General features: G+C 46.0%; 1 long non-coding RNA gene and 1 pseudogene across 1 annotated transcript in view; one reads left to right on the top strand and one right to left on the bottom strand.

The window, feature by feature from the left end:
• The window catches only part of LOC103346842 (uncharacterized), a 399,916-nt gene that overhangs the window by 318,489 nt on the left and 55,589 nt on the right, over positions 1-25,838 (top strand). The gene's annotated exons all lie outside the window — the stretch shown is intronic.
• LOC138847846 (heat shock protein beta-1 pseudogene) lies at positions 8,946-11,786 on the bottom strand (annotated as a pseudogene).

Raw genomic sequence — 25,838 nt, 5'->3', positions numbered from 1 at the left:
ATCTCCTGTTATCTTTTTGCTTGTCTTTATTTTATGTAATTTCATGTTTTTTTTTTCTTTTTAATTGTTAAAAGGGAATTGTGATGATTGATTTTTAGTATTTTATTCTAATATAGTCACTTAAGGCTATAATTTCTGTATCTATCCCAGCCCATGGATTTCCTCTTCTCTTTCCAAACCCTGTGTGTGTGCAGACCCTGTAGGCCTCCCGGTGTTTCCACTTGCATGTGCATACGGGCTACATGTGTTTCCATTCCTGTGCCTGATACACAGAACAGATTTTTTTGTTTTTGACAGGCAGAGTGGACAGTGAGAGAGAGAGACAGAGAGAAAGGTCTTCCTTTTGCTGTTGGTTCACCCTCCAATGGCTGCTGCAGCCGGCGTGCTGTGGCCGGCGCACCATGCTGATCTGATGGCAGGAGCCAGGTGATTCTCCTGATCTCCCATGGGGTGCAGGACCCAAGTATTTGGGCCATCCTCCACTGCACTCCCTGGCCACAGCAGAGAGCTGACCTGGAAGAGGGGCAACCGGGACAGAATCTGGTGCCCCGACCGGGACTAGAACCCGGTGTGCCGGAGCCGCAAAGTGGAGGATTAGCCTATTGAGCCGCGGTGCTGGCCCACAGAACATATTTTATACATATTCAATGGAAGCCATATTCACAGTTTTAAATTTTATTTTTCCATATCTCATAATCTATGTTATGATACTCTCTTGCAATTCTGTGCGGTGGTAGCAAGTCACAGCTCCCCATCATAAGCCAAATAATCGTGAGCTCAAGCAAGTGATTCTTTACAATGTGCTGTGTTGTTGAGCTCTAATGTTCAGTTAGACAAATGTATTGAATGCTTTTTTTCTTTTAATGATTTTTCCAATTTCTTAAAAAAAAAACACACACACACACAATGGTAAAACTGAAACCAAGGAGAAATCCTGAGGACCTGTCAGAGACAAAGTAAAACAGGGTAATGGGAAGTCCTGAGGTCTTTAGGCATGTTGGCTTTGACAACTACACACACACACACACACACACACACACACACCCACTGAGCGCATCTGTACAAAACATTCCGTGTTAGGAGAAGTAGGGTAAGGTCAAGGGATCAGGATACACTTTCATATTGCAGCAGCCTCCCTTAAGGCTCACTAGCGTGTCCAGCATCCAGCCCCTGAGGCTGGCCAGATTTTGCTATGAGAGACTGGGGTTAAAAATGTAGTTCCAGCCCATAGACATGAGGATGCTCCCCACTTGGTTATGCACCTGTGCCACAGACCGCTCACAACTCCTACTTGTCTGCCATCTCCTTATTCTCCTGGATGATATCCTGGGGATTTTGGATGAAGGTTTTATTTTTGCTTTCTTATTTTCCATTTTGTGCTGTCCTTTGTCTTCCCTTCTTAGATTGCTTCTCCTTGTTTTCAGGTTGCTTTGACCTCCACTCTTAATCTTCACCATTCCCAAATCCCCTTATGGCTTGTCCTTGGATCCGTGGGAGTCAGGCACTCCCAGTCACTCTGGAGTTTCATTTTTTCTTTGCCATTACCACTTGCACTGCTTTTTTGTTTTCCCTTGGAATCCTAGAGGCATTTTCTTGGGAACCAGTACCATCTCCACCTTCCCCAGCCTTCGGCTTCTGCTTCTGCTTGCTCCTGGGGGCTTTCGTTGCCAAGAGGACCCAGGAAGCTCCTCCTTTGCAGCTCCTGTGATCATTCTTGCTGATCTTGGTGATGTCCATGGTCATTTCTTTCCTGCTTCAGCAACTCCATCAGGACCTTGCCCACCAAGGCCTGCATCTGATTTCACTCATGAGCTAGGTTTTTCCAGGAGGTGGTGGGAATTATTGATTAGAAGGATTGTGCTTCGGAGGCCCATGACCTACTTCTTGGGCTACTGAGCTGTGGTAATTCATGCGGCCTCTTTTCTACTTGCATTGGGAAACATGATCCCTGTTGCTTGTTGGGACTGAGTCTGCTGCTTGACATCTAGGAATCTGGTGTCCAGAGTAGAGGGAACTTGAAGGTTGATGTCTGACCTGGGAGTAGCCTTTGACAGCAGAAAACAGGCCAGGGTAAGCCTAGGGTTACTCTCTGTAATTCACTCCCTCCCAGTAGGGTTTGAACCCAAGCTGGGGGCTGAGTTGGTCATCTGGGGCCCTTCCCTCCCTGAAGAACTGTTTCTGCTCTTCTCACTATTGTCTGAGCTCCAGGTCTTTGGTTTTGGGGTTCCCTGAGGAAGGGACTCTGGTCCACTGGCCATTGGTTTTACCAAGCTTTTTGATCACTGTAGCCTGGATGGGGGAACTCTGGAGTTTCATTACAGAGAATTTTCCCAAAGCACCATCACCCCCATGAAGACTGGCAGTAGGTGGCTGGGACTCACTTCATTTCTGGACAAGGATATTCAGAGTAGCTTGGTCAGAAGGAAGGAAAATGGACTCCTGCTTGCCTGTTTGTCACCTGCATGGCTGTTGCCTCCTATTTCTTGCCTCTGATACTCAGCTAGACTCCTTGTTGGGGCTGGTCCCAGGGACTGTCTTGGTGGGCAGTGGGCACTGCATCGGTTTTGATGGCAGGAGCCAAGGTCTGCACTGTCAGGATCATGCCTCCACTCATACTCTTTGGGAAGTTCCTGGCCATGTTCTCTGAGGCCCAGGTGTTCTTCAGGAAGCTCCCAGCTTAGGCTTGCACAAGGGGTAGCATCTAGACCAGTTGGATTATGATTAAGGCCAGCAAAATCAGAGGGGTTTAATCACCTGGCTCAAAGACAACTCACTGCTCTCTGAAGCTGCTTTGCCTCTTCTGTCAGGGTTCTGGGATCAGGGTCGTTCTTCTGGAAGTGTGGAAGTTGCTGTCCTTGTTACAGAAGACATGGCCCAGCTTCATGGCTGCAGGTGTTTCCCCTTCAATGTCCGCCTCCTCGTCACTGCTCCTCTGAGTTCTTCCAAATCAGAATTCGGGTTGTAGGAACTTGGCCACACAGTTACAGAGTTCAATAAATAGCCCCTTCAGAGCCCATGTGGAGTAGCAGCATGGAACCTGGACTCAACCACCTGGGTTTTCATTCTGCCTCTGTCATTCACTTGTTCCTTAGGTTACTTAATTAATCTCAGTTTTCTCATGTGTAAAATGGAGGCATTAAAAGCTGTAGTTCCTAGAATAAATGTGATAAATAAAGCAGCTAATCTTTCTAAAGTGTTTAAAATAAAGCATACAGGAAAATCTCAATAAGTTTTAGGATCACATTTACTTTACTTGCTGTGGAATGTATTAGTGACCATATATATTGAAATACCACCATTGGTGTTGGGATGGAGTGAGGGATGATCTAAGATATGAAAGGGAGAAATGGCTTCTGATCTTATATGACTTGCAGTTATTTGGGGGAAGTTAGGGCTGAAAAAATAACCAACATTGCCAGTAGGTAAGTGACATTTGAAGGAGTGATAGTTTTAACATTTTTTAAGAAACTCAGTACTTTGGGTTTTTAAAATAATTTTTAAACTTACAAAAGTTGAGTAAATTTCATGTATTTCACATATGCAAATTTAGGTGCATTGTGATACTTCCTACTCTACCCTCCCTTATCACTCCTTTCTTACTCTTTCTTTTAATTTTTGCAGTGACTTACTTTCAGTTTATTTTATAATCATAAGCTTAACCCCCCACTAACACAAGTAATAACAAGTCACATGTAACAAGCACTAAGAAGGAGAAAGAAACAAAACACTGCTCTTCAAAGGTAGAGACAAGAGCTGTAAACAATAATCAAACCACAAAATGTCCATTTCACTCATATACCTTACATTTTTGTACTCTGTGAGTTACCACAGATCATGGGAAACATTTTTTCTCATTGGGACTGGTTTATTTCACTAGGTATAATGGATTCCAGTTGCATCCATTTCATTGCAAACAACAAAATTTCATTGTTTTTTTATGGCTAAGTAGCATTCCATAGTTTATATGTACCACATTTTCTTTATCTAAACATTGGTTGATGGGCATCTGGGTTGATTCTGTATCTTAGCTACTGCAAATTGAGCTGCATTAAACATAGGGGTACAGATAAACTCTCTCATATGCTGCTTTCATTTTTTGGGTAAATTCCCAGAAGTGTGATGGCTGGGTCATATGGTACATTTGTTTTCAGATTTCTGAGTTATCTTCATACTGTCTTCCACAATGGCTGTACCAGTTTACATTCCCACCTTTTCCCTGACATCCTCATCGACATTTATTGTTTATTGATTTCAGTATAGTAGGTATTCTAATTGTGGTTTTTGTTCTCATTTCCTTGATGGCTAGTTATCCTGGGTATTTTTCAGGTGTCTGTTGGCCATTTGAATTTCATCCTTTGAAAAATGCCTGATCGAGTCCTTTACCCATTTCTTAACTGGATTGTTTGTTTTCTTTTGATGAGTTTCTTGAGCTCTTTATGGGTTCTGGATATTAATCTCTTATCAGTTGCATACTTTGCAATATTTTATCCTGTTCTATCAGTTGCTTCTTCACTTTGCTGTGTTCCTTTGCAGTACAGAAGATTCTTAGCCTGATGTAGTCCTATTTGTTTATTTTTGCTTTTATTGCCTGTGCTTCTGGGTCTTCTCAAAGAAGTCTTTGCCTATGCCAAAATTTCTGCAATGTTCCCTAGTAATTTGCTGGTATCAGATCATAGATTTAGATCCCTGATCCATTTGAGTTGATTTTTGTAGAACATATAAGATAGAGGTCTTGTTTCATACTTCTTCATGTGGAGATTCAATCATCTTGCAACACTTTGTGAAGAGACTGGCCTGGGGGCTGGCACTGTGGTGTAGCAGGTAAAGCCAATGCCTATGCAGCAGGTAAAGCTAACACCTGCAGTGCCAGCATCCCATAAGGGCACCAGTTCCTATCTCAGCTGTTCCACTTCTCATCCTGCTCTCTGCTATGGCCTGGGAGAGCAGTGGAGGATGGCCCAAGCCTTTGGGCCCCTCAGCTATGAAATATGAATGCTGCCTGTGTTGACTCTGTAGATAATGATAAAACATAGCCAGAGAACAAAAGAGGTGATTAGAAGAAGCAGTTCTGAACACATGCAAGCAGCTAGGTACAGAAAGCAGCAAAACTAATGTGCATAAATTTGATTGTGCCTTCATCTTTGTGTTCAGCTAACTCTAAAAGGCTTACAACATTTGTCAATTTTGTTATTTGTTCACCTGCAGTACATTTCAGAAAGCATTTCTTATGAAGGAAAAATAAACATTATTACAAAAAAAAACTTGGAACTTAAAAAAAAAAAGAGTCCCAGAGGAAACTCTTGGCTCCTACCTTCAGATTGGAGCAGCTCTGGCCATTGCAGCCAATTGGGGAGTAAATCAGCAGATGGAAGACCTCTCTCTCTCTCTCTCTCTCTCTCTCTCTGCCTCTCCTTCTCTTGTATGTAATGCTGAATATATAAATAAATAAATCTTTTTTAAAAAAGAAAGAGAGAGACTGCCTTTCTTCAAGGATCAATTTTAGTTCCTTTGTCAAAGATTAGTAGGCTATAGAGGTGTGGATTGATTTCTGGGGTTTCTATTCTGTTCCCTTGGTTATATGTCTATTTCTGTGCCTGTACCAGGCTTGTTTTGACCATAAGTGCCTTGCAAGATAACTTGAAGTTTGTTATTGTGATACCTCTGGCTTTTTTTTCTTATTTACAATTGCTCTAGCTATCTGTGGTCTCTTGTACTTCCATATGAATTTTAGCATTGTTTCCTGTAGATCTGAGAAGAGTGTCATTGGTACTTTGATTTGGACTACTTTGGGTTTTTTTGCTTATCTGTTTTTAGGATAACTTTGAATATGTAAATTGCTATGGATAGTATGGGCATTTTGATTATGTTAATTCTTCCAATCTACAAGGGTGGAAGGTTCTTCCATTTTTTTGTGTCTTCTTTGATTTCTTGCTTTAATATATTGTAATTTTCATTGTAGAGAACTTTGACATCCTTGGTTAAATTTATTTCAAGGTATTGAAATATTTTGTAGCTATTGTGAATGATACTGATCTTACATGTTCTTTCTCTGCCATGGCATTTTTCTGTGTATACAAAGGGTATTGATATTTGTGTGTTGATTTCATATCCTGCAACTTTACCAAACTCTCTTAAGAGTTTCAGCAGTCTCTTTTTTGAAGATTTATTTATTTACTTTAAAGTCAGAGTACACAGACAGAGAAGGAGAGGCAGAGAGAGAGAGAGAGAGAGGGGTAGTGAGAGAGAGAAAGGTCTTCCATCTGATAGTTCACTCCCCAGATGGCTGCAACAGCTAGAGCTGCACTAATCTGAAGCCAGGAGCCAGGAGTTTCTTCCGGTCTCCCACATGGGTGTAGGGGCCCAAGGGCTTGGGTCATCTTCTGCTGCTTTCCCAGGCCATAGCAGAGACCTGGATCAGAAGTGGAGCAGCTGGGACTAGAACTGGCACCCATATGGGAGGCCAGCACTGCAGGTGGCAGCTTTACCTGCTATGCCACAGCACCAGCCCTGAGTTTCAGCAGTCTCTTGGTGGCGTTTATTTTCAGCTACTTTCCACAGTGTCTCTCACAGTGGAGTTTATTTTCAGCTACTTGACAAGTTAGATAGAGAAAGAGAAGAGAGAAGGGGAAACAGATCTTTTATTCTCTGGTTCACTTCCTAAATGTCTGCTACAGCCAGGGCTGGTCCTAGCCAAGGCTAGGAGCCAGGATGATGATCTTGTCTCCCAAATGAGTGAAAGATGCACAAGTATTTGGCATCACCTGCTGTCTCCCAGGATTCATTAACAAGGAGCTGAATCAGAAATAGAGTAGCCAGGGGCCGGGGCTGTGGCATAGCAGGTAAAGCCACCGCCTGCACTGCTGGAATCCCATATGGGTGCCAGTTTGAGACCTGGTGGCTTTACTTCTGATCCAGTTCTCTGCTGTAGCCTGGGAAAGCAGTGGAAGATGGCCCAAGTGCTTGGGCTCCTGCACCTGTGTGGGAAGACCTGGAGGAAGCTTCTGGCTCCTGGCTTCAGACTGGCCAGGCTCATCCATTGCAGCCATCTGGGGAGTGAACCTTTGTATGGAAGACCTCTCTCTCTCTCTCTCTCTCTCTCTCTCTCTCTCCTTCCCTCTCTCCCTCCCTCCCTCCCTCTGCCTCTCTGTAGCACTGTCTTTCAAATAATAAATAAATCTTTAAAAGAAGAAAGAAAAAGAGTAGCCAGGACTTCAGTCAGCACTCCAGTATTGGATACAGGTGTCTCTAGTAGTGTCCAGCTTGCTGTGCCAGAAGGCCTGTGCCAGAATTCTTTTAACTCTATTTTCTCACAATTTTTTGAAGTATCCTCAGATATATGTGTGTGTAATATATGTATATATGTGATAGCAAAAGCATATATACATATATATATAAACATGTATATTAAGACACTAATACAAAGTACAAGTCATTTCCATATACATCTTTCAAATTAAGAGTCAGAGAACAATTTTATCCTCTAATCAAGACAGTTTGGGGTAAATAATAGTAAACCAGACCCTTCTATTCATCGGAAAACATATGCCTCTCTGAAGACTTACATATTTTTTTTAAAAATATGAGGAATTAACATTTAATTTTACAATCTAAATCCTTTGATGGTATTCACAGGGACTGAAAAGACTGAGCCCTTGGATGAATGCTGTAATTGCATAGGAACCTTTTGAGAGATGCAGTTAATTTTGAAAATGGCAGAGACATGAGCCCCTGGGGTGGGGTGGGGGTGTAGGTTGAATGAGGTTTCTCTGATGCACTGATGCCTTCATCCCTCTCCATCTTTATATCTGTGAAACCAACATCAAATTTACTGCTCCCACCACACCCACATAAAATGGCAGCAAATGCTTGGCAAACTCTTCTAGAAATTCTATTTCAAAAAGATGGGAATGGAGAACATAAAGAAGTGACTAGAAATTCAGACCTCAGCAAATGCTGGGTCTTTATTTTTTTAAGACTTATTTGAAAGGCAGAGTTACAAAGGGAAGAACAGAGAGGGAGGGAGAGAGAGAGAGAGAAGGAGAAAGAGAGAGATGTCTTCCATCTGCTAGTTCACTGCCAGAATTGCTGAAATGCCCAAGGCGCAGACCAGCCAGAGCCCGGAGCCAGGAGTTTCTTTCCAGTCTCACACGTGGGTGCAGGGATAAAAGAACTTGGGCCATCCTCAGCACCTTTCGCAGATGCAATGGCAGGGAGCAGGATCAGAAGTGGAGCAGCTGGGAACCAGCACCCATAAGGGACGCCAGCACCTCAGGCCATGGCCTAATGCACTGAGGCACAGTGCCGGGCCCTGTTGGTCCTTTCTTGATGAAGATTCAGTAGGAGAGAGAAGCAATGTAGAAGGAGTATCAAAATATCAAAATCACTAAAAGTAGAGTCCTAATTAGATTAACGTGAGGGTCTTCTCTCCAAAGGCTGCCTCAAAGAAAAAGATAAAAATTATGTTTAGCTATTTAAAATAAGACAAAATTAAGTGAAGCTTTGTGGATGTACTGGACAGAAGGAAAGATCGATATAAATTTGACTAGGAGCTGGCCCTGTGGTGTAGCGGGTTAAGCTGCCACCTTCAGTATCGGCATCCCATATTCGCGCTGGTTCTAGTCTGGACTGCTCTGCTTCTGATCCAGCTCTCTGCTATGGCCTGGGAAAGCAGTAGAAGATGGCCCAAGTGTTTGAGTCCCTGCACCCACATGGGAAGACCTGGAGGAAGCTTCTGGCTACTGGCTTTGGATCAGCGCAGCTCCGGCCATTGTGGCCAGTTGGAGAGTGAACCAGTGGATGAAAGACCTCTCTCTCTCTCTGCCTCTCATTCTCTCTCTGTGTAACTCTGACTTTCATATAATTAAATAAATCTTAAAAAATAAATAAAAATATAAATCAGACTACATCAAAAAATGAAAATATTATACCAATATCAACTCTAGACAGATACGTTCTTTATTTTCCCATAATGTTTTTGACTCTGTGACACCTCACAATTTAACAGGCACTTGAGACTGAGCAGCTGTGTCACCATGTAACAAGTAACCACCAGTTACAGTCACTCCTCAATTCCATGGTCACATTCCAGGCTGCACAGGTGCACGCCACCCTGCTTCTCCACCTTCACTCAAGTAATGTGTGGTTCTGAGTACAGTTAACCAATAAATGTAAAATAAAGCTTTAAGGAAACAGCATAATTTAGTGCCAAAATTCTGTGCAGCAATTAGGGTCAGTCAAGGAAGCCCTTGCCTGGCCACAGGGTTCTCAGACAGACTTCCTCTACCAACCCTGGCAGCCAGTCCCATGGGGAGGTCAGGCGCAGAAGCCACCAATGAATCAAAGAGCTCAGCACACAGCATGGCAGGTGCTACTTTCTCTGTCCAATTTGGCTCTGTTGTGTCTCCCTGTGGCATGCTCGCAGCTCCACAGGTCTCTGATCTACCTGGCAAGGCAGTTTCACAGGGGCCAAGTGCTCCTGCCCGCCCCTGTGTGAGAATGAGTGTGAGGTAAAGCAGTGTTGACCTACTTGCCACCCTCAGAATTGGGGCCCTGTATCTCTGCAGGAGCCTGGGCACAGTGGTCGTCTCACTTCCCACCAAGGCCCACATGGCCACCCTGTCCCTAACTGGCTGTCACAGCACCACAGTGACCACCATATCTGCATGGCAGAGAGGCAGGAGCTAAGAGTTTGGGGTTCCCTTCTCTGTAAGTATCCTCCATGCCCATGTCTCTGCCCTGTAATTTTGCTTCTTACTCCATAAATGGTTTAATAGTGCTTGGGGCAGGACAGAGGAGCAGGGAGCCTGTGGCTTGCAGAGACCCAACCTTGGCATGCACTGATGTTCTAAATGGTCTGTTCATGTCCTCCAGGGGGCACTTCTGGGATCTTTGCTGTTTAAAATGCGCAATACATGAAAGAGTCAACTCTGGGTGTACACCAAAGACTAAAGCCACTCACACCCCCACCAAGCCACAAAGGAATTGAGTTGCCTCCCCAAAACCCGCACTGAGGACTTTGAGCACCTATTCAGTCCTCCCAGACTGCCCTGCAGCAGGTGCCCTGGGCTTCCATGCTCCAGCAGGCTGGCCTCTGCTGCAGGCATCTGTGGCTGCAAGCTGGACCATATCTAAGCAAACCGAGGCAACCCTGGAGCCTGGCTGGGATTTGGGACCCAAGTGGGTCTCAAGGTGACAGAGGAAGTCTGGAAGCTAGAGGACGGCTCAGGCAGACAGGGTGGGGTGAGCTGTGTGTCAGTGTGGTGTGTCCCTGAGGCTCCTGGGCCACACACGCCTCCACCGCCAAGTATCTCCAGGTGTGGACTCTAGAGCGGGAGGTCTTATAGAGGTTCTGGAAGTTCTGACTGGACAGGTATGCACAGCACAGGGCGCCTGAAACAGGGTGAGTAGCAACCACAGGCAGGGGTCACTGCACCAGAACAGGCACACAGGCAGGGTGACGGCAGCCAGCCAGCGGGGGACAGTGTCTGTTCGAGGAGAATCTCAGGCCTTTCTCTCCTGTGCAGGAGCTGGGGCAGCACTGCTGCTGTGGTCAGTGGAAAGGAGACTGCCCTGAGCTGCCCCGCCCCATCCAGAGAAGATGGGTCCTGTCAGCGAAGCACCCGCAAAGACCGTGAAGCGCCAGCCCAGCACCCTGACTAGTGGTACGGTCACGTGGGTGCGGTAGAGGAGCAGCTCCTTCCTGAGGCGGAAGTCGGCTTGCAGGAGGCCCAGCAGCAGCAGGACCCACAGTTGTAGCCGGAAGTGCAGCAGGGCACGTGCGCCTAGGGACCACAGGCTGAGGGCGTGGCCCTGGAGAGGCTGCAGCTGAAGCACAGTGGGAAGTGCCTGGTGCGCACAGGCCTGCAGGCTGCAAGCAGGCCGGTGGGGTAAGGCGGTGGAAGGAACGCACCGGCCACGAGATGGGCATGGCCGTCGTTGGACTCGGGGGTGGCGTTAGCTGGTGGTGGCAGTGGCAGTGTCCACGTGGTGTTCAGCATAGGTGTCATGGACCCATAGGCCCTGGAGGCCTGAGCCTTGGGGGATGCATTGGCCAGGTGCCCGCTCCATGCCGTCGCTGGCATCCCATACCACAGGGCAGGCCAGGGGGCTGCCCTGTCTCTCAGGGTATCAAAAGGACACGCAGGTGGGAGCTGTGGGCTGGGCGGTGCACGAGGCTGCTCTACTTGGCCGCAGGCTGCTCGGACTTTCCGGCTTCCGGGCCGCCGATCAGGGCGCCGGCCTCGAAGGTGACCAGGATGGTGATCTCTGCCAACTGCGTGGCCGGCTTGGGCAGCAGGGCTTCCACGGTGAGCACCCTCAGGGGATGGGAGGAGGAGACCAGCGTGGGGTCCACACCAGGGGGCAGCGTGTACTTCCGGGTGAAACAGCGGGAGATATAGCCGTGCTTGTCCTGTCGCTCTTCGTGTTTGCCCGTGATCTCCACCACGCCGTCCTTGGTCTTGACCGTCAGCTCCTCGGGGGCGAAGTGGTTCACATCCAGGGACACGAGCCAGCGGTTGGCCGTGTGCCGGATCTCTGAGACGTGGCAGCAGAGCTGCCGGTTGAGCACGTGGCTGTGGGCGGGCGCGGCCACGCGGGGGCCTCGGCGGCGGGCAGCAGCTGAACGTAGCCCGGCCACTGCGCCCACTCCTCTGGCAGTCGCGGCAGCCGAAGGCCTGGTTGAAAAGGCGGCTGTGCGCCGGGTACCAGTCGCGGAAGGGGTCCCAGCTGGGGCTGTGCAGCAGCGAGAAAGGCACATGGCGCTCGATCATGGTGGCGGTGCATGGGGCCAGGGCGCGGAGAAGAAGTCACTTTTTTTTTTTCCAGAAAGTAAAGAAAACCAGCATTTATTTGTTCCCATGGCCCTAACTACTTGTGGACGAGTCCCTCTGCACAAGTAATGGCCCATTCAGGATGGCTGACGCCCTGAAGGGCAGCCGTGGGCTGCGTCCCAACGGAGCGGCCTCCGGCGTTAGTGCCCAGTGAGTCTCCTTGTGGGAGCCATGTGTGATTGCTTCTCACTGCCCCGCCAGAGAGGCCCCAGGGAGCCAGGCGCTGCACTAGGATCACTGCCACGCTGTCAGAGGGAGGGAAGCCTGCCCAGGAGAAGCGGTGATGCTTGATGGGAGGGACTGCAGGGGAAGCTCCGGGAGGTTAAGGGGGACGTGGGGAGTGCCGGGCCAAGGAGTGAGAGGGCGAAGGACAGCTCCACAGAGAAGGGCTTGTAGCTGAGGACTCCGGATGGAGAGGTCACAGCCAGGGGAGCCAGGCATGCGGAAGAGAGGGCGAGAAGGGAACAGGAGGAGGCACCAGAGGTTCCCATGGCTGCCGTGGGGAGCGAGGCTGGGAGTGGGCCGTGGGAGAGAGGTGTGCACAGGCACATCCTGGGCCCTTCTCCTTAAGGTGAGGCAGTAGCACCGAGGGCTTTAAGCAGGGGCATGAGATGAGCAGATGTGGGCCCACTGGGAGCCTCTCCACCCTGTTACTCACTGGTGATCTGACTGGTAGCATGAGACCAAGCCGGGCAGGTGCTGCTGGCTCTGACCGGGCTCCTCCCTGTTCCCTAGGCTCAGCTGAGAGCCCCTCCCAGGGACCAGAGGACACTGGGGCCAGGACTGCTGGCCCCTGGGAGAGTTCTGTCAGGCCTCGAGACCCACAGAGAGAAGCCACTTCCTCCTCTCTAGTCGGGGCAGTAACAAAGCTGCTCTTTAGCTCCCTTGGTCCTTACTCCTCAGTGTGTTCAGGTCCCATGCACGGGGCCAGGGCAGGCCGACTGGGCCCCTCTTCCGTAGGGGTCCCGGGGCTTGGTGCTCAGAACACTCCTGTGAGGAGCAGAGTCAGAATTGGTCCTGTTAAGTGCAGCCGTCAGCCTGAAGCCTGGATGCTTTTCTCCTTTCCAAGGAGGCTGCTGCCTCGGCCAGCTCTCATCTAGGGGCTGTGAAGAGTCATTGGCTCCAAAAGCACTTCCATCAAAGTAGGATTTTTAATAAAGGAAAAATAAAAGTAACGCAAAGTTGAAGCACAATTTAAGAAGCCGGAGCTTCTATCCACCCATGAGTATGGGGAGCACAGGAGCTTGCCTCGGATCTCAGAGTTCTATGAAGTGCCCCAGTGTGTCTCTCTGTGGAGAGCTGGACATAAAATAGTAACTTGGTCAAATGAAGCACTCCAGTAATACAATACTCCAGTTAATAATTTGGGTAATACAGTGCTGCAGGCAGTTTTCTGTATTTAACCAATGCATTAGAACAGGGCAGGGTATTTATGTATAGAATTATGTACCTCAGCAGCAAAGCTATGGTTTACCAAGATTACAAAAATATTCCTTTATTTCAAACCATACCCCAGACAAACGATTGTTTTTTCTTACCTAGTAGGTGCCTTGTCTGACTAGAGGCCACTTTTGTTGGTGTCCCTAATGAAGAGGAGCAGCCTGAGCTCAGGTGGGCCAAAGTGCTAAAGAAGTGAGGTCTGCAGAGTGCGGAATGAACTTAGGAAGCAGCAGAACCGTGAAGCATCAGCTCTCCAACTCTCCCTCACTCCCTGAGTTCACAGAAATACGTTTTCCCACATTTTACCCAGAAGTTTGGAGAGAAGAAAACCTCAAGAGAAGTGTGATTTCTCCATGGTTTCTGGGAAGAAGTTATCTCATAGGTGCAGATACAAAATGATTGAAAGGTGGTTCCTGGGAAACATATGGATTGATACATAGACATTTTACTAAACTGGATGGAAATTTAGGCTGACAATTAAGATTTCTGTCTCTCCTCCTGTAACTCTTTCAAAATAAATAAACCTTTACAAATTTAATCTGTAGGTTTCACATAGCAATCCTTTAAAGGGGTTATTTACATTTTGCAAAAATATTTAAAACTATAGCTATTTTGTCAACTTTCCTCACATTATAAGAGGGGACTTTGGCTGGCGCCGCGGCTCAATAGGCTAATCCTCCGCCTTGTGGTGCTGGCACACTGGGTTCTATTCCCAGTCGGGGCACCGGATTCTGTCCCAGTTGCCCCTCTTCCAGGCCAGCTCTCTGCTATGGCCCGGGAGTGCAGTGGAGGATGGCCCAAGTCCTTGGGCCCTGTACACGCATGGGAGACCAGGAGAAGCACCTAGCTCCTGGCTTCGGATCAGTGCGGTGCACAGGCCATTGGAGGGTGAACCAACGTTGAACCTGTCAAAAAAAAAAAAAAAGAGGGGACTTTGAAAGTTGTCTCAGTGTAATCTTGGCCCCATTATTAATATACAGTTTTCAATCAGTCATTTAGCTGTGGCTGTGCAAAGGGATTTTATAGAGACTGTTAATATTTACAGTCAGCTAATTTGAAGTAAAGAAGAGATCCTCAATAATGAGGTTGTTCCTTGTCCTATCAGTTGAAAGTGTTAAGAGAGAAATCATAACCCTAAAAGAGGAGAATTTCTGCCTCAAGACTGCAGCATCCTGTCCTGCCTGAGTTTCCAGCCTGCCCGGCTGTCCTGCACACTCCTACTTTGCAGGCCCCACATCACAGGCATTAGTCCTTTGAAATCATGTATCTTGTATATCCCACATGCCTTTTCTATTGCCTCTGTTTCTATAGAAAACTCTGACACAGTGGACAAATACATTGCATCATGATACTATCAAGAACACTGTGGGGAGCAACTGGGAGCAACTCGGACTAGACCAAGTTACTGGAATTAAGACTTATTCTATGCATCTGCTCTCCCACAATATGGCGCTGAGAAGGGAGAAGCAGCTTCTACACAGCTGCCTCCAGTTCAACCAATAAACAGCAGGACCTGCTCCTGATTGGAGGAGAGCAGCATACTCGGCGTGTGGGCAGCCGAGTTGGGATTGGTGGAAAAGGACTATAAAGGAGGAGAGAGACAACATGCACCGGGAACATCTAAGAGGAACATCTAAGGGGAACACCTGTGCAGCCCCCGAGAGAGCCGGCCGGCGGTGTGCCACTCCCCCGCGGAAGTGGGGAAAGTGGCCAGGGGGAACCGCCCTTCCACGGAGGTGGAAGGGTCGGTAGCCAACCCGGGAAGAACCAGCAGCAAACCCAGGGAGGGCCGAGCAGACAAAAGAACAGCACAGGGTCCTGTGTCGTTCCTCCACGAAGACAGGAAGCGACAGAACACAATGAAAGAGATGGTCAACTTAGCAAAAGAAATTGCTCAGTTGTTTTTTAAACAACAGTCTTAAGAATAGATATGTAGGTTGAGAAATTAAATAGGCCATTTTAAAAGATTTATTTATTTTATTTGAAAGAACAACAGAGAGAGAAAGAGAACTAGAGAGCGGAGGAGAGAGAGAAATCTTCCATCTGCTGGTTTACTATACAGACAGCAACAATTTCCAGGGCTGGGCCAGGCCAAAGCCAGGTGCTTCTTCTGGATCTCCCATGTAGGAAGCAGGGGCCCAAGCACTTGCATCATCTTCTGCTGATTTTCCCAGGTCATTAGCAGGGAGCTGGATTGGAAGTGGTGCAGCCAGGACTCGAACCAGCACCCATGTGGGATGTCAGTGTTGCAGGCTGCAGTTTTACTAGTTACCCATGCTGCCATTTGTTTCTAAAGAAATCACGCCATATGAAAATAATGCTAAAGTTAATTTGTTATTGCCAAGAACACACTTTTGGGTAGAGTGGAGCAATAATTACATTTGCAAAAAATATATGGTTTGTCAGTTGTGAAATATATCTTATTCTCTCTAAATTAAAATTATTGGAAAGCATGGAAAAGGTCTCAGAATGCCTTGTTCATAATAAGTAAAATATCTATGATTGGCAAATGAAAGGAGTAATAAAGCTGCATGCTGAATATTAGTCATGCCACACATTATTGACTGGATGTCTTCTATAGTCACCATTGTGCCAAGTTTCAGGAGTGCAATGGTCAGGATAGAGTCCTTCCCTAATGGAATCTTATCTGACCCAGTAACTGACAAAAGTGCCTCTGGAACACTGGAGAAAAAGAAATTATTGTCATGATTTATGTCAAACTCAAAAGGGAGTTCATTTCCCATAACATTGACTTTACCTTAGTAACCATTATACCCACAAAGTTAAACCCTTTGGGGAGAAATATGGAGATGAGTGGATAGTTGGGGTTGACAGACACAAGCTTATAACCTGGCAGCAGACTGTGTGACCTGGACAAACTGCTTAGTGTATTTGAACCTCTGGATTCCCAACTATAAAATGAGAACTACCTAACTGGCAGGTGTGTGTGTTTGCATGCACATGCACGTGTGTGTAGTGGGATGAATAAATTACTCTATTGGAGGTAGCAGCTATGTGCCTAGCATATGGAAATTTGGCAATAAATTTTAACTAAATGTGATATACTTCATATTTTAAAGCTACACAGCTTTGAAGTGACAATTTTGTATGGCAAAGTAACAAACTCAGAGGAGTTTCCCTTCTTCATGACTTCAGTATGTGCTCTTTTTTAAATTTTATTTATTTATTTTTATTTATTTCAGAGGTAGAGTTACAGACAGTGAGAGGGAGAGGCAGAGAGAAAAGTCTTCCTTCCATTGGTTCACTCCCCAAGTGGCAGCAACGGCTGGAGCTGCGCTGATCCGAAGCCAGGATCCAGGAGTTTCTGGATTGGAAGAGGAGCAGCCGGGACTAGAACCAGCACCCATATGGGACGCTGGTGAGGCAGGCAGAGGATTAACCTACTGTGCCACAGTGCCGGCTCCCTGTGCTCTTTTATTTTAAAAGATTTATTTTACTTATTTGAAAGATAGAGATACAGAGAGATCTAGAGCCAGAGAGAGAGAGAGAGAGAGAGAGAGGTCTTCCATCTGCTGGTTCACTCCCCAAATGGCTGCAATGGTCAGAGTTGTGCTGATCCAAAGCCAGGAACCAGGAGCTTCTTCTGGGTCTCCCACATGGGTGCAGGGGCCCAAGGACTTGGATCATCTCCTACTGCTTTTGCAAGCCATAGCAGAGAGTTGGATCAGAAATGGAACTGCTGGGACTCAAACCGGCACCCATAAGGGATGCTGGTGCTGCAGGCCAGGGCTTTAACCCACTGTGCCACAGCACCAGCCCCCAGTATGTGCTCTTACCATTAGTTTATGCAAAGGAAAGTCCCCAAGATTTAATGGTCACACATAAAAAGAAAAATTTCTAGGAAATAATACAAATGTAGGCATCAAAAATAGGTAGTGTAGACTCATAAGAATCATAGACTCTTAGACCTGAAACCAGTACTGAAGTCATACAAGTCTCCTTTTATAGAAGTTTAGAACAGAAAACTCTTTTTTTTTTTTTTTGTACAGGCAGTGTGGACAGTGAGAGAGAGAGACAGAGAGAAAGGTCTTCCTTTTTTCCATTGGTTCACCCCCAGTGGCTGCTGCTGCCAGCACACCACGCTGATCTGATGGCAGGAGCCAGGTGCTTCTCCTGGTCTCCCATGGGGTGCAGGGCCCAAGCACTTGGGCCATCCTGCACTGCACTCCCGGGCCACAGCAGAGAGCTGGACAGGAAGAGGAGCGACCGGGACAGAATCTGACACCCCGACCAGGACTAGAACCCGGGGTGTCGGTGCCGCAGGCAGAGCGTTAGCCTATTGAGCCACGGCGCTGGACAGAAAATCCTTTCAGTAAGCACTAAGCTATTAGTGGCAGAGTGAGAGAGCAACTACCAGGCTGGAGACACATTCTCATCTCTCTTTTACTCATAGTGTAAGTCTGTACTTTAGATCCTTGTTTTTCAAAGGAACAAATGCCACTTGAAAAAGCAGTGTTAATACTTAGGTTGTATCTGTAAAAATAAAAAAGACAATGCCTTTTCCACCCTGGTGCTCTGTCAGAGAGGGTTTGTGTCCCCAGGATGCTCATCACTGTGTGGGAGGCCCATGGAAACCCTAAGGGGTAGGGCCAGTCAGCCTGTCATTCACCATGTTGGCCCTTGTGCTAAATGCTTTTTCTGTGCTTTCTCATTTAACCTTTACCCAGGATTCTTTAAGGCACATGCTTTTATTTTCAACATCATCCACCTGGGTTAATCAAGGTTTAGGGAGGTTTGGGAGTGTATCAAGTCCATGCCACTACCGAGTGGGAGGGTGGCATTTGAGGATATTCAGTCTGGCAGCAGGGGCCACAGAGATTTGGGGGTTTCTTGACACTACAGATTGCTAAATCCTTATCTTCCATCTTACTATCAGGAGTCTCCCTGCCCATCCAGGATAAATGATGCTGAATGCATGACTGATTCTCTAGCTGTCTGGTGGGCTATCACAGTCACATCATTCATAACAAACCAGCCCAGCTCAGAGGAGCTTCCCTTCTTCATGACTTCAGTATGTGCTTTTTAAATTTTTTTATTTTATTTATTTTTATTTATTTATTTGAGAGTTAGAGTTACAGACAGTGAGAGGGAGAGACAGAGAGAAGTCTTCCATCTACTGGTTCACTCTCCAAATGGCCACAATGGCCAGAGATGGGCTGATCCAAAGCCAGGAGCCAGGAGCATCTTCCAGTCTCCCATATCGCTGCAAGGGCCCAAGTACTTGGGTTGTCTTCCACTGCTTTCCCAAGCTATTAGCAGAGAGCTGGATTGGAAGTGGAACAGTCTGGAGGTTTAACCTACTATGCCACAGTGCCAGTGCCTAAACATAAATTCTTTATGATCAAAAGTCCCTTAATAGGTTCTCTCATCCAATCTCACACCTGAGGAAAATATTCTGTCTGTGAGATCCTGCATAGAAAGCAACCTGGCAGATACTAGAACTACCTAGGGATAAGGCACTTCTTACTGGGAGTGAGGACTAGGACTTGCAAGTCCACATGGTTTATTTATGGTAACAGTGAAAAATCTGACTCCCCACAACTCCTAGCAATTGGCTCCACTGCTGTGTGCACCAAAGGTATCACAAGTAGCTCCCCTTTTGGCATTTGATCCAAGTCATTTTAGGAGTTATACCCTCTCTCTCTTGGAGTTGGTGCTGTGGTGCAGCGGGTTAAATCCCTGGACTGCAGTGCCAGCATCTCATCTGGGTGCCGGTTCTAGTCCCGGCTGCTCCTCTTCCAGTCCAGCTCTCTGCTGTAGCCCAGGAAAGCAGAAGATGGGCAAAATCCTTGGGTCTCTGCACACACTTGGGAGACCAGGAAGAAGTTCCTGGATCCTGGCTTTGGATTGGCGCAGCTCCAGGCATTGCAGCCATCTGGGGAGTAAACCAGCAGATGGAAGACCTCTCTATCTGTCTCTACCTCTCTCTGTAACTCTGTCTTTCAAATAAATAAAATAAATGTTTAAAAAAAGAGTTACACCCTCTCTCTCACTCTTCCAATGCACTCTTCCTCCCTGTAGCTCTGCAACTAGCATACTACTTAGCAATAGATTCTTTTTTTGCTGTTTAAAGATTTGTTTATTTATTTCAAAGTCAGAGTTACACAGAGAGAGAAGGAAAGGTAGAGAGATAGAGGTCTTCCATCTACTGCTTCACTCCCCAAATGGCCACAATGGTTCATGCTGTGCTGATCCGAATCCAGGAGCCAGGAACTTCTTCCAGGTGTCCCATGCGGGTGCAGGGGCCCAAGGACATGGGCCATCTTTTACTCCTTTCCCAGGCAAGAGCAGAGATCTGGATTGGAAGTGGAGCAGCGGGACTTAAACTGGTGCCCATATGGGAAGCCAGTGCTGAAGTCGGGGGCTTTACCTGATACACCACAACACTGGCTTCAGCAATATATTCTTAACAAATACTTCTTTTTTTTTTTTTTTTTTGACAGGCAGAGTGGACAGTGAGAGAGAGAGAGAGAGAAAGAGAGACAAAGAGAAAGGTCTTCCTTTACCATTGGTTCACCCTCCAATGGCCGCTGCGGTGCTTCTCCTGATCTCCCATGTGGGTGCAGGGCCCAGGGACTTGGGCCATCCTCCACTGCACTCCCGGGCCACAGCCAAAAGCTGGACTTGAAGAGGGGCAACCGGGACAGGTGCCCTGAATGGGACTAGAACCCGGTGTACCAGTGCCGCAGGCGGAGGATTAGCCTAGTGAGCCACAGTGCCGGCCAACAATTACTTCTTGATTTAATGCCTAACACTTTGGGTATCTTTCTTAGAGACTTGCACAATTAAATTATTTTTCCACATGACATCCTTTACATATTTTACAGCATTTAATAGACCTTCTCTTCTCCAGAACTGACAATCCTGCATGCCTGTTGTGTCACTTTTGAATTTGTTTCAAGGGGTGAAACAGTTTCCCGAATGTGCTTCAGTTATTCAAATTGCAGTAAAAACATGACACAGCAGAGGATAACAGTAGAATACAAGGACACTTACCACTTGATCTCACTGCCTTTCAGACAGGGCTGCCTGAGATTGCATTCCTTTCCTAGTAGGTCACATTTTTTCCTAAAGTGCATTAAGGTACTCTTCATTTGCACGTGAATTTATTTGAAGAAAGAGCTCCTCATTGCTTGAACCTAAAAAGATCTGGGTTTTTTTCTGCTTTTTCCATTCATATTCCATGTTACTGAAGACACCGCTGATTCCTGATTCTCTCAACTTGTTCTTGAGGCACCCCTGCCCTTTCACTCACTGTCTACCCTGGAAGTGTCCTGAGCATCCTGGGAAGGTCTAGAATGGAAGAAAATATTCAGCTGGTAACACACAACTAAATTTTAAAAATTTAAATAATTCTAGGGAAAAATCCCCAAGTATGTCCAGCAAGTATGTGAGCACAATCCTATGCAAAGGACTCCCCCATTATCCACCTCAGTGATGCCAGAAGACAGGACGTCACCATTCTCTTCCTCCACAAGTCCATGGTCCACTCAGGATGCCCCTTGCCCACTGAAACAAATTCAAAGTGACACTAGAGGCATCATCTGATAGATTTATTAAAGTTGAAGCTTCTTACATATGGAAGCCAGTTAGAAGTTTTTTCAAGTATTTTTCCATAAATACATATTACAAATACGCACTCTCATTCCAGGTAGCCCCACTAGAATTCCAGAGTAGGACTGATATTTTTCCTTCACTGTTTCCTGTCCTCACTGCCTTCATCTATTACTAGCCCATGTTGTGCCATCCTACAAAGTGTCAGTAAGATTCTTCTATCTTCATAGTCAAGGCTCATTTTTTTAAATTGACAAACACTAATTGAGATATAACCATATGTCAGGCAATGTGTTTGATATGAGGCTACAATTAATTTACTTATATCTCCATTTCATTCCAGAAAGTAAAGAAGAAAGAGATGAGTAGGGGCCGGCACTGTGGTGTAGTGCGTGAGGACATCGCCTGCAGTACCAGCATCCCATATGGGTGCCAGTTCGAGTCCCAGCGGCTCCACTTCTGATCCAGTTCTCTGCTGTGGCCTGGGAAAGCAGTAAAAGATGACCCAAGTTCTTGGGTCCCTACACCCACGTGCGAGACCCAAAAGAAGCTCCTGGCACCTGGCTTTGGATTGGTGCATCTCCAGCTGTTGTGGCCACCTGGGGAGTGAACCAGCAGATGGAAGACCTCTCTCTCTCTCTCTTTCTCTCTCTGCTTCTTGTTCTCTCTGTGTAACTCTTTCAAGTAAATAAATTTAAAAAAGAAAAAGATGAGAACAAAAAGGAAGGAAACAAAAACAGGTATAAATAAGGAAAAAATAACATCAAGGCCATCACATGGAACCAAGAATGAGAACTAAAATTCATCCCAGCAAGAGCTATATAATTCCTGTAGTCAGTGCAGAGTTAACTTTAAAGTTTTTACAGTGAAGGAAAAAAAACGTAGTGATGGGAACATGTAGTCAATTTCATAAAACTAAGTGTTTCCTATCTCTCTCTTTCTCACACACACAAACACACACAATTCTCCTTGGTCCTAAAAATAGAAAAATGCTTTTCTCCTAAAAGTCTATATGGAAATTGAAATGATCAAGTGTCTCCCCTTCTTAATAATAATAATAACAATAATAATAATAAAAACAGACCCTGAGTTCCTCTGTATTTTCTGTGTATGTTCTCCTTTCACACATCTTAATGAAAACATGAGAGCTGTCTTTGCCAATTCCATTTACTCACTTCTCACTCACTTTTCAACACCTTGCATTGAAATGCCAATCCTCACAACTTCTCCGAAACAGCTTGACTCATGAAACTGGTGTGTCCCATGATCTCACACTTAATTTTGCTGCAGAATATTCTCATCTTCTCCATTTATGTCTGGTTTCTGTCCTTTTCAAGCTGTCTTGTGCATCATAGACAGAAGTTTGCATAAAGAACTGCCCAGGTGTGTCTGTTTCTCTGGCCAAAGACCTGCTGAATACCTACCACAGCAAAGCTGAGCCTTTGTTTCTAGTTTCTAAGGTGTTCATACCCAATTTTTTCCCAATACATATTGTCTCAAGCTCAATCATGAGAAATGACATGTTTGGCTCTTGTTTTATTTTTTTAAGATTTATTTGAATGTCAGTTACAGAGAGGGGGGATAGATGGGTGGATGGATGGATGGATAGATAGATGGATGGATAGACAGATAGACAACTTCCATCCACTGGTTCATTCCTCAAATGGCTGCAATAGCCAGGGATGGGCCAGACTGAAGCCTGGAGCCAGGAGCCAGGAGCCTGGAGCCAGGAGCCAGGAGCCAGGAGCCAGGATCTTCTTCTAGGTCTCCTGCATGGGTGCAGTGGCCCAAGCACTTGTGTCATCTTCTGCTGCTCTTCCAGGCCCATTAGCAGGGAGCTGGATTGAAAATGGAGCAACTGGGACTCAAGTTGGTACCCCCGTAGGATGCAGGCCTCCAAGGCAGTGGCTTTACCCACTAGACCACAACTCCAGCCTCCATGTTTGTCTCTTAATCTCCATATCCCTCACATCTCTGAAGTGCCAATATCCCCATTCACAAGTTTGTTTCTTCCCCTAGGCTTTTGTAACCCTTCTTTTAAATCAGGAGAATAAGCATCCATCCCTTTATGGAAAACTTATTCCTTTATGGAAAACATGCCCTATTTGTATGTTTATGGGTCTGTTGCTTATATGGATACTCAGAGTTACAGTCATATTTTGTTAGTATCACTAGTACTCACACTGAATTCATTTACTTTATATTAACCCTGTAAACCTAGCACTAATACTAGACCTTGACTAATTTATCTCCACTCATCTCCCTTCCCCTGGATTTCTGCTGGCTGCTGCTTTGAGCTCTGTTGATAGCCTCTTTCCAACTTATGTTCCTCTTCTTTTGAGTATTTAATTAGAATTACACACTTTCTCCTGACAGTCAAACATCCTCCTTCACACACTGACCAATATATCCACTTCTCACATGACCTTGAATCCATGTTCTAGAGCTGATCTGGACCTGAGCCCATCAATTCCATCCTTGAAGTTCTTCAGTCTGGCCCACCGTGTACACAGACAAACCCAGACTTCTCATTGTCGGCTCCACAGAAGTCCTTATGCCACTCTCATATGCTTTGCTTGCTGTTCCCCACTTAACTGAAAATAGATCTTTGTAAAAGATGTTTTTCTTTTTTAAAAAGATTTATTTTATTTATTTGAAAGATAGAGTTACAGAGAGAGGTAAAGACAGAGAGAGAGAGGTATTCCATCTGCTGGTTCATGCCCCAGATTGCTGCAACAGCCAGAGCTGTGCTGATCCAAAGCCAGGAGCCAGGATCTTCCTCTGGGTCTCCTACATGGATGCAGGGGCCCAAGGACGTGGGCCATCTTCTACTGCTACCCCAGGCCATAGCTGAGAGCTGGATGGAAGAGGAGCAGCCAGGTCTAGAACCGGTGCCCATATGGGATGCCAGCACTTCAGACCAGGCCTTTAACCTGCTGTGCCACAGCGCCAGCCCCAAGATATTTTTCTAAAAAATGTACAGTGCACAAAAAACTAAATGTGTATGAGCAAAGTTGAAAAATGTGATTAGAGTGATAATGTAAAAAATAAAATGAATAAAAGCTTAAACAGCAAAGAAAAATTGGGAATAGTCTAATATCATCTATAATGTAAACAAGCTTTGTATGAACCACTTTAGGTTATATTCTCACCCAAGAAATTATGTTTGCATTAGTATCTGTTTTTGTGACTTTCTTATGCATTAAAAGGTATTTAGTATTATGTGACCAAATTTCCAACACAAATTTTATTTATTTAGCAATAAAAATTAAATAAAATTTTGATTTTGCTGGATTAATAAAAAGAAACTGTCTATCTCTCTCTCACACACACAAAGAGATGGCCAGCCCAGATCTCCAAGATCTATCTAATTTTACAGTTGTAGGAGTCTATGGGTAGTAAATCATCTGCTAACAAAAGATTTTTTTTCAGTTGTATTTTTCTAACTCCTCAGTTTATTTTGAAAACAATTTTTTTCTGGCATACAACCAGGTAAGTTTAGAATTAGTTATCTGAAGGACAGAAATGATCTATATTTGTTATAAACTTATTAAAATCTAACAAAGAAATACTAACATGCCAATACTTTGAATAAATGCATACACTAATATCAGGTGACTTCTTCCTGCCTTGGTTACTAATGAATGACCAAGCTTGTTGCTCTAAATAAACGGTCCCTAGGATGTTTCTCAAGCATATGTGTGGCTCAAGATTAGACTTCCTCCACTTTGTGGTCTCACCTGTCAACCACAGCAACTATTTTTGATCATAGGCTTTTCAGTGACATCTAACTCTGCACAAGAGTCATCGTCCTTATTGAGACGTAGAGACGTGTGACATACTTGACACAAGCAATGTGCTTCTCTTTTTTTTTGGTTGTTTTCTTTTCCAAATCTCTTTAACATGCGTCTGTGCTTTGGCAATTTTGAAAACATTCAGATCAACTCAGGTCCCTCTGTAGCTGGTTCTGCAGGATCCATCTGTTTCCCTTCTGGGAAACCTGGCCCCACACACTCACAACTTCCCGCTCGCGAGGTCTCCGGCTTCCCCTTCTCAGAGCAGAGAAGGCCGAGCCACCGCGGGGACGCTCCGCCCACTGTAGGCGGGAAGCGACTAGGACACAGGGATCTCGTGTGATGACGATATAGTACGCTACCCTCACCAGGGCCCCTGATTGGACAGCTGCAAAGCCAATGGGTGTGAGGGGCGTCACAAAAGGTATAGCCAATCAGCACGCTCGCTGGCGCAGTGGGCGTGGGGAGGTTGTTGCCGGGCGACGGGAGTGCGGGCCGGGTTTGGGGTCTGAGGCGCCCTGGTGCCTGATTTCCGGGCGGGGTCGCTGTGGCCTCCGTGTTCCTCGGGACTCTCGGGACCTCTAGAGTTCGCCGTGAGCTGCAGAAGCCACCCCAGGTGAGTCACCGCCAACTGCGCTTCTTCGATTCTGGTCTTTGTGTTTCTTCATATTTCGAACGATTTCTCTTTTGAGAAGTTTCTGTAATGTTCGTTGGAACAATGTTTAAAGATATTGCGTGGTTCATTTCTCTTGTAGATACGTGTTTTCTAGACTGTCTTTCGTCTTTTGAATATTTCCTGTGTTTCTTGCTGTTAGTAATGACATTAAAAAAAAAAAAGATTGCTTGAAAGGCAGAGTTAGAGAGAGAGATCGAGAGAGGGAGGTCTTCCATCCGCTGGTTCACTCCCCAGATGGCCGCAATGGCCTAATTTGCACAAATCTGAAGCCACGAGCTTCTCCCGGATCTCCCACGCAGGTGCAAGGGCCCAAGGACTGGGACCATCTTCCGCAGCTTTCCCAGGCATGGCTGGGTCTGTCACCAGGGGAAAAGCCTTCACTGATCCTGTGTTAAGTAGTTTTTTGAAGGTCCATTTTAGACTATCTTGATCACATACAGGAAATCACCTTTTTTTTTTTTTTTTTTTTTGCAATCTTGCCAGAGGTTGATTTTTTTTCCTTCTGGATACTGAATTTTGTTA

Source organism: Oryctolagus cuniculus (genome assembly GCF_964237555.1).
Source record: "Oryctolagus cuniculus chromosome 17 unlocalized genomic scaffold, mOryCun1.1 SUPER_17_unloc_1, whole genome shotgun sequence".
Taxonomy (NCBI): Eukaryota; Metazoa; Chordata; class Mammalia; order Lagomorpha; family Leporidae; genus Oryctolagus; species Oryctolagus cuniculus.
Note: the sequence above shows the minus strand (reverse complement) of the source record. Positions and strands in the feature narration are given on the sequence as shown.